Here is a 14,887-nt window from a genome sequence, read left to right as displayed (position 1 = left end):
GCCTGTTTTCAGAAAGGTCCTTTTAAATGATGAGTTCTTAAGTATCACAGATGTTGATGTCTAAACAATTTATTTCTAAACACTTGTACTGGGTAAGTTCCAGATTGCCCAGCTATCATCTAATTGGGAGTTCTTCATAACATAGTTAAGTATTTATAGGACATCTGATATTTCTGTCCTGGGATTGGGCCATCATCAGTCTAGGAAGCAAGCCAAGTGTTGATTGTTGGAGCCCAATACATCACTGCAAGCCACTTGTGAGGCAGCACAGGAGGAGGTGAGTGGGGGAGAGACAGCTAGTTGAGATAGGGAAAGTGGGGAGAGGTACCGAGCTTAACCCCTGCAGAAGCAGGTGCCTCCAAGAGGGTGTTGTTTTGGGAGATAGTAACATCAGGATTAGGCCTCACTGAGGCTGTATTCCATTTGCCTGAGTGGCCGTTGCTGTCCATGGCACTCCCTAGACCAGCAAACCTTTCAGTCATACTTGGAAAAGGAAGGATATAAGCCAAGCCTGCCAGGGACAGTATCTGGTGCCACCAGTGGGGATGACCCTGACAGGTGACACCAAAAGGGGAGGTTGGGCAAGATTTTATGTGTTGATTCCTTTTTTTCCCCTCTGGGGGGATTGTTGTGGTTTTCTCTAGACCAATTTCAAACTGGAGACTGGAGGTGGTCTGGAGTGATGTGTGTTGGTGGAAAGTGGTTTCATGATCCTTGATGGATAGACTCCATCATGAAACTGTTCCCTTCTTGGGTGTGAGTTTGGGTGTGTGAGAGTTCTTTGTCCCAGGTGAGAGCTGAGGTGTGACCATCATCCTATAGTTTTCTTTGTTTAACTATCCCCTCTCCCCTCTCTGCTGTACTCCTTTGTTTTCTAGAGGTGGGCCAGGGAACTGTGTGTCTTGGCCAGGAACAGGGGGTGGGAGTGGGACTGCCATGTATGGTTGGTAGGGGAAGATTTGGTGGTGGGCAAAGGTATGTGGGAGGAGGAGGAGGAGGAGGGCTGCTTGCATCAAAGCCCTTGCTTCACTTGCTGTGTTTCAGAATTTTGGACTGCCGGTCAGCTGACCCCCTAGCCTTGTGGTGGTGTTATTAAATGCCAGGTCTGCCCAAAATACAACATCTGTCATCCGTAATTTGATTATGGATGAGGAGGTAGACTTGCCATGTATAACTGAGAGCTGGGCGGATGAGCGTGGTGGCCCAGTGGTAACCCAGCTGTGTCTCCCTGGGTACTTGGTACAGCACCCTTCACCATATAATCCCAGAGCAAAGTACATACTGAACCAATATAACAAATTAAAACAACATAACATAAAACATTAATTAAAACCATTCTTTAAAACTGTAGTATAATTAACAATAGAAAACAAGCATTTTTTACCCTGCTCTTTAAAGTCTTCCAGAACAGCTTACGTAAGATCAATAAAAATAAGACAGACCCTGTTTGCAGGCTTACTATCTAAAAGACACAACACAAAAAGGAAAACAAAAAAGGGATGAGACAGGAAGAGGAAAACAAGCAAATCCAGGCTCCAGTTCTTAAAGTTACATAGTAGTGCTTTCAAAGACCATCTGGAATGGAAGCAGTTTATGGAGAGAAAGAGCCAAATGGAGCTGGGCTCCCAGCAGAGCCGATAGAGTGACACTGCTTCCCTTCTCCCTTTGCCGTGGCCTTATGGGATGGCTGCTGCTAGGTGGTGACAGTTTAAGGAGAGAAAGATCCAAAAGCAGCTGATGAATAGACCTGCTTCCCTTCTCTTCCTCCGCTGCAGCCAGGTGGAAAGGATGCTGTCAGGAGAGTGTAAATGGACCTCTACTATGTATGCTTGCCAAATGCACAAAAACCTTTTGGGTGATGAAAGAGAAAAAGATTACTGCTTCACTTTGCCATAGTTACCATAATATGTGATAGAAAAAGAAAAAAAAAAGCATATATTATTAAAATGTGACACTTTTTGTGATCATTTAATTGTAAATATATCTAAGAATGGGCATTTGTACCTTCTGCCCATCTGTTGAAATTTTGCATGATCCTGAGAAAGCTATTCATCCTAAAAATGACCCCTAAATTTAGAAAAAAATGCAGGTCCTCCAGTGTGTATCTTCTAACTGTTAGCCAGCTCAAAGGCTGGCACAATTCTAGAATGGTGAATACAGCTATGGACTCTGTGTTTTGGTTGTTTTAAGATGCAGTTTGACACTTTGATTCACTTGGACCATGAATGGGGATATCATGATCTTCATAAAAAGCAATGAGTCTTGCTCCACAGGACTATTTGAATGCTAATTATTCTCATTAATTTGTAATGAGTGTTTGTTCTATTCATCGTGAAGCTTATTATATTTTAATGAGTCTTGCAACTGCCCTGCAGTGAAAAACTCCCCCATGTATCTGCATATGCACATAAATAGGTGGCGTTTAAGATTACTGGAATTTATCCAAATGGTGACTTGTGTGAACAAGGCTCATATCTTAGAAAACATTTGTATTTAACACAGTTATGGCTAAATAATTTGGCAATTTTAAAGCAATGTATCCCAAATGTTACTTGTTTGCAGTTGGATGCAAACAAAATACCTTTACCAATGGCACAAACCATCAGTTGAAGACAGCTGGAGAACTACATTCACTTGAGTTTTCACCAAGCTGATCACAGGTCCTTTTCTGGAACATAATTTTGCTCAGAACTTAGGTTGTCAAATCAGATTTTGGATACTAAAAAGCTAAAGGGGCCCAAAATTATATATAAAACCCTCAGAATAGATCTACAGTTAAATATAACTGCTCATTCTAAGTATCTAAGTATCTCAGTAGACTGGTATCATGGCCAGACCATGGGTTGTTGATCATAAGTAACTTGTGAATATTCTCCTATGCATAATTCCTTCTTCTCTTTCGTGGTTTGTTGAAACCATGGTTTGCCTTTGTGTCCCAGTTGGCTAAATCATGGTTACCGCTGCTGATGAGCCCATTTTAAACCATGATTTAAATTAATGGTTTGGAGAGTTTTCTAATGAGTAGCAACCACTGTTTGCCTGATTTGGATGTCACCAGAAGCTGTGGTTTGAGCAAATCAGGAGGAGGAGAGAGGACATGAATCTTTGTGGCACTCACAAAGGTTTAGTCCTGAGGCTTGAACATCATGTGAGTTCATGTGCATCTGTCTGAGGGGAGGAGTACCTAAGAATGGTGTGCATGTGTGAGAGAAGGGGTGCATTATGAATTATTAGGGAGAGCAGCCTTCATTCAACATAATTTGGAGCCATTTTGTAGACAGCACTTTCTATTCAAGTGCTGCAGTCTTGATACTTGCAAAATTGGACTGTTTCTTGCTTATTGTTTCTTGCAAATTTTCCCTCTGTTTTATGTTATTTAAATTGCTTATTCCCATATTTCCCTAAGCTGAGGGAATGTTTCTCTGTCTTGAAACACTGACATTTCTCCTTTTTTCATTAATCATTAACTGTAAAGAGAAAGGTTTTGACAATGGTCAGTAGAAAATGGCCTCAAGGTAAAGGGCTTCCTGCATTGCTGATTGGCAATTTTTGCTGATCTGGTAAATACAGAAGGTCTCATAATTAGTAAGGCTGATTAAATGCATCATGAAAATATTGCAAAGTAAGTCTTCCCCCACACAGAAAATTAAACCTCGTGTATAGATTATTCTGTGACATTATGTGAGATGAACAGTATCCATATGCAAATCTTAGAAACCTTCAGATTTATCCAGTATCAGCAACAGTAATCTAGAGCCAACTGAGTAAAATCAACAATAACACCTCAGTGTCATTGATTTTGTGTGTGTCCTGAAGTTGTTGTCATTATCATGGTTTATTTGTATGCTTCCTTTCCATTGTAATCTACACTCAAGGCGGCTCACAACATGAAAAAAGTTAAATAATTCACCGTTACAACCCAAAATTCATATAATCAATAAATTAAAGAAAACAATAAATTGAAACAGTGCCCTTGTAATTCATTATAAGGTCCAACAATAAAATGCAAAACCATAATCCCAATAACAACAAAAATAACTGACCTCTAGAATTAAATTTTGGCCCAACAAAAGCCCCTGAACAACAACCCACAGTCAAGGTGTGCTCTGGCATCTTCAGGTAGTAGCAGCTTTCATAGCTGGAATCAATCAGGGCCCCACCCTCTCAGGTCAGGTGGAAAGAGGCTGGAAGGAGGGAAAGGGTCTTGCAGGACTAGGGTTGCTAGGTTCAGGGCCTGAGACTGATCCTGTATCTTTAGGAGAAGAGAAAGTCAGCCAAGTGCAGGTGTTCTTGCTACACTTTAATGGGAAAAACCACAAGGTGGAATTCTCTCTTCCCCCTGCACAACTTTTAAAGATACAGAAGACTTCTTGGAGGCTGGGCCTGGCAACCAAGAGGTCTTCTGCATCTTTAAAAGTTGCACAGGGGGAAGGAAGAATTCCACCTTGTTTTTTTTTCTTATTATAGTGTTGCAAGAACACCTGCACTTGGTTGACTTTCTCTTCTCCCAAAGATACAGGATCAGTCTCAGGCCAGGAACCTGGCAACCCTATGCAGGACCCACAGTCAAGATGGTCTCTGGCATCTTCAGGTAGCAGCAGTTTTTATAGCGGCAGGCAGTGAGGGCCTTACCTTCCTGGGCCAGGTGGAAAGAGGCAAGCAAGGGAGAGGCTTGCAGCATTCACAATGGAAGTAGCCTCTGGCACAGTCAAGATGGTCACAAAAAAGTACTCAAGCTGCTAAAGAAAACATTTGCATCACTCAGTGATTTATTATAGTTGACCATAGTGTCTCCCATTGATCTTCAATGCAGTAAAATGTGTTTTTGCCACAGTGCCAAAATAGTAGCAAAGAGCTATTAAATCATATTGTCTAAAATATTTTAGTAAAATATATGGGTGATTGGGCATTTCCTAGCACTGATCCAAAGTGCAACTACTTAGAGATCAGTTTCATTAATATTATTGGAATGTCTTGTCATTTAAATGTTAAGAATCAAAATTTTCTGTGGTGTACTTCCCCCCCCCCCAGGCATAGACTGTTTTTGTGTGACAGATTAATGACAGGCAGAGGTTCAGCAAGTACAGCTTTCCCATTTATTGAATCTGTATGGTAGGGAAAACTGCACCTTTAGGATATCTGTCTACCTTTCATACAACTTTTAACAATGAAGACACTTTCTTATGGCATTATTTCCAGTTCATCATGTGGAACAACCTCTCTATAAATTAGGGATAGATGAGAAATTTGGTTCAATTCACATTTGAAGCCAAATCTATCAAATTTGCACTTTCAGAAACAATATGAGAGCTGAAATTTGCACTTACTCAAATTTTTCGATGCAGTTCACCAACCAAACATTGTTTACAGAAATGCATATGTTAGGGGAAAGTGTGCATAAAAACAGGTATATGATTGAAAATAACATACAAAAATGCATTGTATGATGAGAAATTGCTTGCAAAAATGTGTTTGTTAGCAACAGTGCCTACAAAAATGATTTATTAGGAGAAATTCACACTAAAATGCTGGAGAATTTTCATGAGGATTTTTTTTAAAAATCACAGATTTGTGCAGAAATGTGGAGACCTGAATTTAAGATTGGAAAAATGAGGAATGGAGAGAACCAAAAGGTAAAGAACTTTCCATCCCTGCTATAAATGCAAATGTGCCATCTGTTTCATACTTTAGGTTACCAAATTGGCACCCATCAGCGCACTCTGTGCAGCCACAAAGACCTTCCCTGGTGCCTATAAGGACTCTCCTCCACTGAAAATAGGCTTGAAATAAGCATTCTGCCGTCGCCAGTAGCATAGGTTGCTGTATGTTCTTGGTTGCAGTACATGTGTGGTTCCTGCAACAACTTCTTCAGTTTGCAGATATGTCCACAGGCCCAGAAAGGTTGGTGATCCCTGCTGAAGACCTTGTTCATTCCCTGATCATGGATATTAACATTCATTGTGTGATTTTAGAAGCATATTAGGGAAGGGTCATAGCTCAGTGTTAGACCATCTGACTTCCTTGAAGAAGTCCCAGGTTCAATCTCCGGTATCTCCAGGTATGGCTAAGAGAGATCCTTGCCTGAAATGCTGGAGAGCCACTGTCAGTCAGTGCAGACAATGCTGAGCTAGAACGACCAAGGGTCTCGCTCAGTATAAGGCAGCTTCCTGTGTTTATATCCTTTTGTACACTACTTTGAAATGATAAAATAGTAAGTGGTATGTAAGAGTATCCAGTGCTGTGCAAGCAGAGTTCCGCTTTGCAGCACATTTTGAAGGTGTGTGGGGGCTTCAGGGGAGATGAGTGGGAAATTCCATTTCACAAGTGGAAGTCTGTTGAGTAAGCAGAACAGCAGCATTGGAAACAACGCTATGTGGTTTAAATAAATAAATAAAATCTTGTAGCACCAGGAAATCAATATTTGCAATGGAGTATAATTGTTGTTGTTATAAATTGACCCTGGCTTTTACCAAGAAAAAACATGCCAAACAGCTTACTTTGACTTGCAGCTGGTGCTTTCTTTGGCCTTTTCTTATTGCTAATGAAATGATCTGAAGTTGCCATGGCCAGGGCTGGTGCTAAAGGGTGGCCAGGTTGGACCCTGCCTGAGGGCCCCTGGGGCCATGGGAGCCCCCGAGGGGCCCCTTGATAGGGTGGGGGAGGAGTAGAGCCCCCCTTCTGCAATCCACGGCAGAGAGCTTCCCAGCCACCTGCTTGTTCACTGGCTCCACCTACCTGTCTCTCTTGTCTTTTGCGGCTGCACAGGCTGCATGTGCAGGGCTGCCATTAACCAAGATGGTGGCTGAGGTTTCCCTAATGTGCTGATGCCCCTGCCGCCATCAGTCAAGATGGCGGTGGAGGCTTCAGCCCCTTAGGGAAACCTCGACCATCATCTTGGTTAATGGCAGCTGTGTGTGCATAGCAGCAAAAGACAGGAGAGACAGGTGGGGTGCACGTGCACGCATTGGGGCGTAGGGCAAGCTGGTGCCCAAGGGCCCTGGCATGCCTGGCACTGGCCCTGGCCTTGGCTTCAAGTTACCCTCTGGCAGACAGTCAAGGATCATGCAGTGAATGAGATCATGTCACTTTGCTGGGCCCATGCTAGCTGTTGGATTTGACATCATCAGGGATGGGAAACTTGTGGCCCTACATATATTGGTGGACTACCAACTCCCATCAACCCCAGCTAGCATGGCCAATAGTCATGGATGAAGGGAGCTGTGGTCTGGAAACATCTGGAAGCCTGCAGATTCCCTGTTCCTAACTTACGTGATGATTTGGTTGAAGCCATGTGAGGAAAACTTAGAGAGAGGGCAGTGTCAATGAATATGCACACCTTTTTGCAAGAAATGCCAAAAATGGCCAAAAAACAGACACATTTTTGGCATTATTGAAAAACAGCAGTAGTAGTTTAGCTCTCTTTATGGATAATGTTTTTTCATCATTTCAAATGAATATGTGATCCTCTAAGTTTGAAAGTCATTCAATTTGAGATTCCTCAAAAATATTGTTGTTGAGTGACTCCCAAAGGCTGCATGAGTCTGATATCCTAATGTTTATTCAGTCTGATAGTCACTAGCTTGTCATTTTTTTCCAGCCCAAAAGACCACATAACTTTAATTGCCTACAGGCATGAGAGATTAGTTTCTTTCTCACAAGCAAAATGAATAGATATTTTGAAGTGCCTCCATTTTGTTTTAAAGCTTCCTTGAAAGTGAAGTGTGATGAGCCAGAGATTTCATTTCAGGTGCCCACCAATATATATCCGTTATTCTTGATTTTAAGGTGATATATTTTCTTTTTGCTTGGGTTGCTAAATCTCAGTGAGCAATCACTTAGCTCTTTTATGTGAGGAAGCTCAGACAAGCTGTAGCATTAGTTTTCCTTTTGAATGGCCTTTTACACCAAACATTCCTTAGTGTCTTTTATGTTCTCCTTGCTAAAATCTAAAATAAAAATACTAAAATAAAAAGAGGAAGGAAGGGATAAACCATCTTTGAATACCGCTTACCATGAAAATTCTATTATAGGGTCGCCATAAGTGTTACACTAGAATTTCAGGTTCGTTTCCTGCTGGTTGAGAAAACCCAATCACTCAAACAACAGAGACTCAGAATAGCCAACCAAGGCCCCTTTATTATACGTTTTACAAAGCGGAGATCTCACAGTGACTCGTGTCAGTCTATGAGATCTGAAACATTCATGATTTTACAGGCAGTTATACACTTTGGTTCCAAGAAGTTGGCAGTACACACAAATTCCGAAGGTGGGGGTTAGTCATGCTCTGTACTTTTGCACTGTAGCTACAAGATAAGCAAATTGCAACGTCTAAATCACTCATTGTATTCTTCACAGTTTTGCTGACTTCTAGCAAATGGACAATGGCCTCATGTTGCCAACTTACCAAAGATCATTGTCATCTTTCTAACGTGTTGTCAGCATTTCTATAGGTACAGGAAAGTTTTTAATTCAAACTTCAGTGTAACATAAGTAGGAATTGACTTGAAGGCAGTCCATTTCCATTTTACTAAAATCTTAGTATGAAAACCTAAGTAAATAAAAACTGCACATTAGTTGTTGCAAGAGTATATTATTTCTCCTACATGGGGAATGTATAGACAATACTGCTATTTTCTTTCTTGTCATATAGCATCTCTTAGGGCTGAGAGAATTCTAAAATTCTCCAGGATATTTATGGGCAGTGAAATTGGGGAAGGGGATTTCACTAAATATTCTTGGAGGGGGAAGGTGAAATTCTCCAACATCCCCCCCCCCCAGCTGACTTGATGTTGAATGGAACTCTGTTGTGAAGTCACATTGGTAAGTAGAGGAAGCTAGGGACTAGGAGAAAAGGGCTGGAAGGAGGAGGGGTGAAGCCCACTGCTTTCTTCAAGAACATTAAGATAATGTTAAATAATTGAATCCACTACTTTGAAATTGGAGAGGGTATTTTGCCAAATATCCTCCAGGGAGAACTTAAATTTTCTAACAGTGAAGAGCTTTAAAAAAAACAAAATCCCTGACAAATTTCAGATTAGTCCTATCTTCTCTTAAGTGGCTAATTTAAAGGTCCTTCCCCTGCCACAACCCCCAAAACTTTCAAATTCAACTCATTCTCGATGGAGTACAGTCTGAAATGCACCCACAAAAGTCCCTAGGCTGTGTTAGACCTGTGCAGGTGCCCCTGGGCTCTAACACCATCATGAAATCTTAATGGTTCAGCCTCTAGGTCAGGGGTGGTGAACCTGTGGCACGGTGTGCCTAAGGTGGCACATGAAAAAAAATTGTTGGCACGTCTGGCTCTCTGCCTCCCCCAAGAGAGACCACGGGTCTGAGAACCTCATGGGATCACTTCCTCCCATAGAGGCCTTGTGCGTCTCTGCTGGGGCTGTCAGGCAACACACTGTGCTTTCACATGCCCACCTTAAAGTACGGGAGGGGGGATTGAGGGGAGGAACGACTGAAGAAGGACAACCGCAGGCAGCCAGAGAGAAGGAGAGGCAGGAGGTAAGAAAGGAAGGAAGGGGAAGAGCCTTGATGCTGCCAGGTGGCAGGAGGGGCCTGAGCTGCCAGTGCAGTTTTGGGGTTCTCTCACTTTCCTCCCCACCTGTGACATAGAGTTGGAAGAGAGCAAGAAGCTGGCAGATTGTTTTTACACCAAGCTTGGGGGAGGTTGCCTGACTGGTCTAGCCTACGAGGATGGGACTCTCTGAGCAGTAGGGCCAGAGAAGAAAGACAGATAGAAACCGAGTTTGGGATTTAGCCTTGAAAGGACAAGAGGAGACTACAATCTGGCAAGGCGACTGGTTGGCTGCCTTGTTTCAAGAGCCGCTGTTGTTGCCACGGCCAAACAGCGCAGAGGCACAACTGGGCAGGAGTGTGGCTGCCACAATTCCCTCCTAAGTTATATTATCATAGTTAAGTTTATCAGTGAGATATATTAATTCAACTACTGGACAATTTTCTTTAAGATTTACTAAGTTCAGGTCATTTGAAGAAACTGCAAAATTCATAAAGTATGACAAAAGTGTAACGTTAGACAAACTGAATTTGGAAATGTTGCAGTGGATTGAGTTGGATAATTTTGAGATGCATTTGATTGATTTACAAAGCAGCTCAATTTGGAGGCAAAAAATGTTGTTTTAAGAGCTGAACTAGTAAATATTGAAAGATATCAGTTAGTGACAGGATTAACAAAGAAAATTGCAGAAAATGAGGTTCTGTAACTGGAATTCCATTCCTGAAACTTTTGACTGTCTGAAAAATCTTGCAATGGCAGTATTAACAGTATTTTCATCAACATAGTCATGTGAGTCATTGTTTTCAGTGATGAACTTTGTCAAGTCTAATTATAGGAGTATACTTACTGATGAAACTAGTGATACATGCATAGCTCTCAAAACAACCAAATATAAGCCTGATATAAAATATCTGTAATTGTTGGTGCAGCAGTAAAAGACTCACTGAGAGTAAAATATGCTTATTTTTTTAATGTTTTATATAATATGAACCAAAGCATATCATTTCACATTCACATTTCTTATGCTGCTTTTAAGGTACAATAACAATACTATTTATAAATGATTTTATTTTTCAGTTGTCTTTTTAAAAACATTGATATTATTAATTTTTGTACAGGCTTTCTAAAATGCTTTCATTTATTTCAATCTCTCTCTAATATACTTTTGTTAATAGTAAAACAATGAATACACGTAAATAAGCAACAGGACTCCTTTTTCCATAAAATGGTCTATTATTATTGTTACTAATCATTAATCTTACTTCTTGTGAATTACTAGTTATTAATAACATGTAATTCCTAAAGCTGTCCCATTTTAAACAATTCAGAAGAGTTATTGGTTGCTTAAACAGACTTCTTTAAGAATGCTTTCAAGCATTTTGTTCTCGTTTTCCATATTTCTTTTGTAAAATACAAATATAATAATAATAAATAATAATCTGCTGCTCAAAATTACCATGGGCACATGAGAGAATTTAGAATATTATCACCAATTTGGGCACATGCTCTCAAAAAGGTTTGCCACCCCTGCTATAGGTCATGGTGCCTACTAAGCCCATAGAGCACACTGAACAGTGCAGCCATTAATTTGTTTGACTTTAAAACTGCCCTTCATCATATGAGATCCATGGAACTGGACATAACAAAAGTGAGCTTCCATTACATCCAGGTTTCCTGTGCATGTGCCATGGTGCCTGAGACCTGAAGGATATGCATGGAGTCTTTTCTGCCATCTGTGTTAAGTTTAATAAGGAATACAGAGGGAGGCAGGGGTGACAAGAAGGTCTCAGTCAGTCAGTCTTGCTCAGAGGCCTGTAGACTGCATTTCACATTGGATGTGCATGAGGCCTCATAGTACCAAGGGACCCATTATGAAATTAATCTAGGCAGCCTAGATTAATTTCAGGATATCCAGTAGACAACCTGGGGTACTCCTGGATCCATCTTTGTCATTAGAGGCCCAGGTGACCTCTGTGGCTAGGACCTACCCTGTGGAATTCCCTCCCCTTCAATATTAGGCAGGCACCATCTCTGCTCTCTTTTTGGCGCCTTTTGAAGACTTTCCTCTTCCAACAAGCCTTTTAAGTTGAGACCTACGTCTGTGTTAGAATTGCTTTTAATATGTCTTTTAATATGTCTTTAACCCTTTTTTAAAATGATGTTTATAACGTTTTTAAAATGTTTTTAACATTGTTTTGTTTAAATGTATTTTAAGGTCTTTTTATGATGTTTTAAAGTGTTTTTAGTGTTTCTGTTTGCCGTCCTGGGCTCCTGCTGGAAGGAAGGGTGGGGTATAAATAAATACATGTGCAAATGTTATGCTGGTCACTATGGAAATATCCAAACTTTTTTTTTTATTATGTAGTCATACAAAATAACGATCATTTGGAAATTAACTCCAGCCTTGTATTTAAAACACTTAGTGCTGGATAGCCACAAGCAGCAAGGAATTGCATGCTGGTGAATAAGTAAGCTGAAGGAGGAGGTATGGAGTTCTCTATCCCTCCTCTGAACCTAGCATAGAAACCAAGTAGGCTGATGGAGGGGGGAAGCTCCCTTCTCTGCACCCTGCATAGAAATTCAGAAGGGCTGCTGAAGGAGGGATGTTGCTTCCCTTCCCCCTCTGTTAGTCTTCAGTAGGCCAGTAATATTATTCTCTTTTTATAGACTACTAACTTTATAGACTTATTGTAAACCGCCCAGAGAGCTTTGGCTATATGGTGGTATATAAATACAATAAATAAATATATAAGACTGAAACGAACATTTTGTAAATATACATTCAATGGCATTTTTATATTAAAAAATCAAACTGGCTACAGTAGTATTATGTGATGGAACAGGTATGCCCTTCTCTTAATTTAAGGAGCTTAATTTTGTAGTTCTTGCCTCAAAAATGACCATTTTAATCCCTTAAGGTTCTCCTTCATCTCAGAGAATCCAACTCCTCTTATTTGCATCCAGTAATCTCTTCCTCTCCTCCAAATAGCTCTGCGTATTCTTTGCCAATTTGAGGAGAATTTGGTTTCTGGGATGGTGGCATGTCACTAGGGTTGCCAGGTCAGAAGCATGCCAAACCCTGAGATTTTGGGGCAGGTCCAAGTGACATCATGGGGCAGGTCCAAGTGACATCATGGAGCGGGTCCAAGCGATGTCACAGGGTGGGTCCAAGTGACATCATGGGGCAAGTCCAAGTGATGTCATTAAGCATGATACATTAAGCATCAACCACAGTTGCTTGGCGCATACAAGTCATACAAAAACATTTATCTGATTGGAAATTAAGATAGAAATTTTAGCTAAAAGATGGAGCCTGGGTAGGGAACATTTAATCTAGTCAATTTGCTTCTGGCAAAAAAGGGTACAAGTGCCCTCCTCAGGCCAGGCCAGGCCAGTCACCAGAAGGCTATTGTAGGAAGAAAGGAGCCTAGTGTTGTGGAGATGTTAGATGGGAGCACTCAGGAGTAAAGATGGATGCCCCCAAAGAGCTGCAATTCTAAACACACTTACTAAGGGACTAAGCCCCATAGAACTCAATAGGACTTACTTCTCAGTAGATATGGTTTGGATTGTGTTGTTGGTAAAGCTTGACTTGGGATCCTCTGCAAATATATCCATATTCAAGTAGGGTTGGAACCCCCCTGCCTGGAATGCCATGCCCCTACCTTTTAACATCCAAATTTCTTTACAGATTTGACCCTTCACTTCATAAAGAGGTCTGAGTAATGAGTAAGAAGATTCTCTACCCTTTTCTGTCTACCCTGTGGGCTGCTATAAACTCACTTTATCAGCCCGCCCAATTCCAGTGAATATAATTGACAGAGAGAAAGCACACAATTTGGTCTACCTTCATAGGGAGCAGCTTGGGAACAACAACAATTGCAGCCATGCTGCTCAGTATGTGAATGCTCTTGTACCATTATTGGACAAAAAAACAAACAACAAGGTGCATCATCAGTGGGTTTAAGAAGGTTGAGCGGAGTGCATAGGAACAATGTTGTTGCTTCTATGGATGAAAGGGAGTGAGGATAAAGGTAAATGAAATGCAAATAGAAAAAGAAACACAAAAGACAGTGATGATTTCTTAAATGCAATACCATACCAACCACAAGATTCCTATGAGTAAGGCAGAAAACAAAGCACATCACAACCAGTCAAGATTCCTAACCAAAAATATGAAAAATGAATAAATATTTGTATAAGCATGACTTTCAAATATATTTATTATGTATACAACCTGTAAAGATATTTATAGTGGAATCCTATGTTTATTTATTCATAAGCAAGCCCCAATGTATTCAGTGGGGCTTACTCAAACAGGGACAGAACTGCAACCTCAAGTGATAAGCAACTTCATTCATGCAATCCAAAATTAGGAATCATGCCACTTTAAGCTGTTTTGCAACTGTTTATACTTGTTTTATGGTTATTGGATTTTAAAGGGATTTATTTCTTATTGTGAGCTGCCTTGGTTTCCAGACTGCAACCGTACCTCACAGGATTGTTGGAAAGATTCTCTCTCTCTCTCTCTCTCTCTCTCTCTCTCTCTCTCTCTCTCACACACACACACACACACACACACACGAGGAGATGTAAAAATACATAGACCCCACATAATAGATTATTGTCAAAACAAGTTGATCATTGCAGAACATTAAAAAAATAAAATCAGTATTAGTTTCCAACATAATAAAAACAGTGATACCTAAGTAAGCCATGCCTAATTGCTTTAAAAATAGGATTGGAGAAGGAGAGAAGGCTATACAACACAAACACAATTCTTTCCTATGTTCACTCAAAAGTCCCATCAATTTACAGCACAATCCTAACCATGTCTACTCAAAATGAAGTCCTATTGAATTCAATGAGGTTTACTCTGGGTATGTTTACTCTGGAAAAGCAAGTACTGGATTAAAGCTTCAATTTGGGAAGTTTGCAAACACTGCCCTCTTCAAAATTTAAACCTGTTTGACTCCTACACACAAGAGAGAAAAAGACTGAAAGCTTACTTATTCAATCTGTGAGATGTTCAGAAAAAGCAGGAAAAAGTATGTTTCTGAGCCTTGGGCCAGTCACTGCCTCTCAGCCTCAGAGGGAGGCAATAGTAACCCCCCTCTGAATACCGTTTATCATGAAAACACTGTTCATAGGGTCACCATAAGTCGGAATTGACTTGAAGGCAGACAACTCAATTTGACTCTACATTTTGACTCTATAATTCCTTGTCAATCATATTCTTGATTTCTGATTGGCTAAAAACCTGAAAGGGCAGGGATTAGAGCAGAATTTAGAGCAACTGAGAATTTGTGGGGGGTGGCTAACATTTTGGAGTGTATCTCTGAAACCAGACCATCTAGAAACTTAATT

The 14,887-nt window shown here is 40.7% G+C and overlaps 1 protein-coding gene across 4 annotated transcripts in view; it reads left to right on the top strand.

Annotated features, from left to right (window-relative positions):
* Nucleotides 1-14,887, top strand: part of CDH18 (cadherin 18) — a 560,265-nt gene that overhangs the window by 138,564 nt on the left and 406,814 nt on the right. Inside the window, exon 1 of one of the 4 annotated variants that reach the window (XM_061589846.1) lies at nucleotides 232-277. The exons of the other annotated variants lie outside the window; for them this stretch is intronic. The gene's annotated coding sequence lies outside the window, so the exon portion shown is untranslated. Of the gene's footprint in view, nucleotides 1-231; nucleotides 278-14,887 lie in introns of those variants that run through there. 4 annotated transcript variants of the gene reach the window in all.

The sequence above is a fragment of the Rhineura floridana genome, chromosome 1 (genome assembly GCF_030035675.1).
Source record: "Rhineura floridana isolate rRhiFlo1 chromosome 1, rRhiFlo1.hap2, whole genome shotgun sequence".
In the NCBI taxonomy this organism is placed as follows: domain Eukaryota; kingdom Metazoa; phylum Chordata; class Lepidosauria; order Squamata; family Rhineuridae; genus Rhineura; species Rhineura floridana.
The sequence above is the reverse complement of the archived record's forward strand: the minus strand, read 5'-3'. Positions and strand labels throughout refer to the sequence as shown.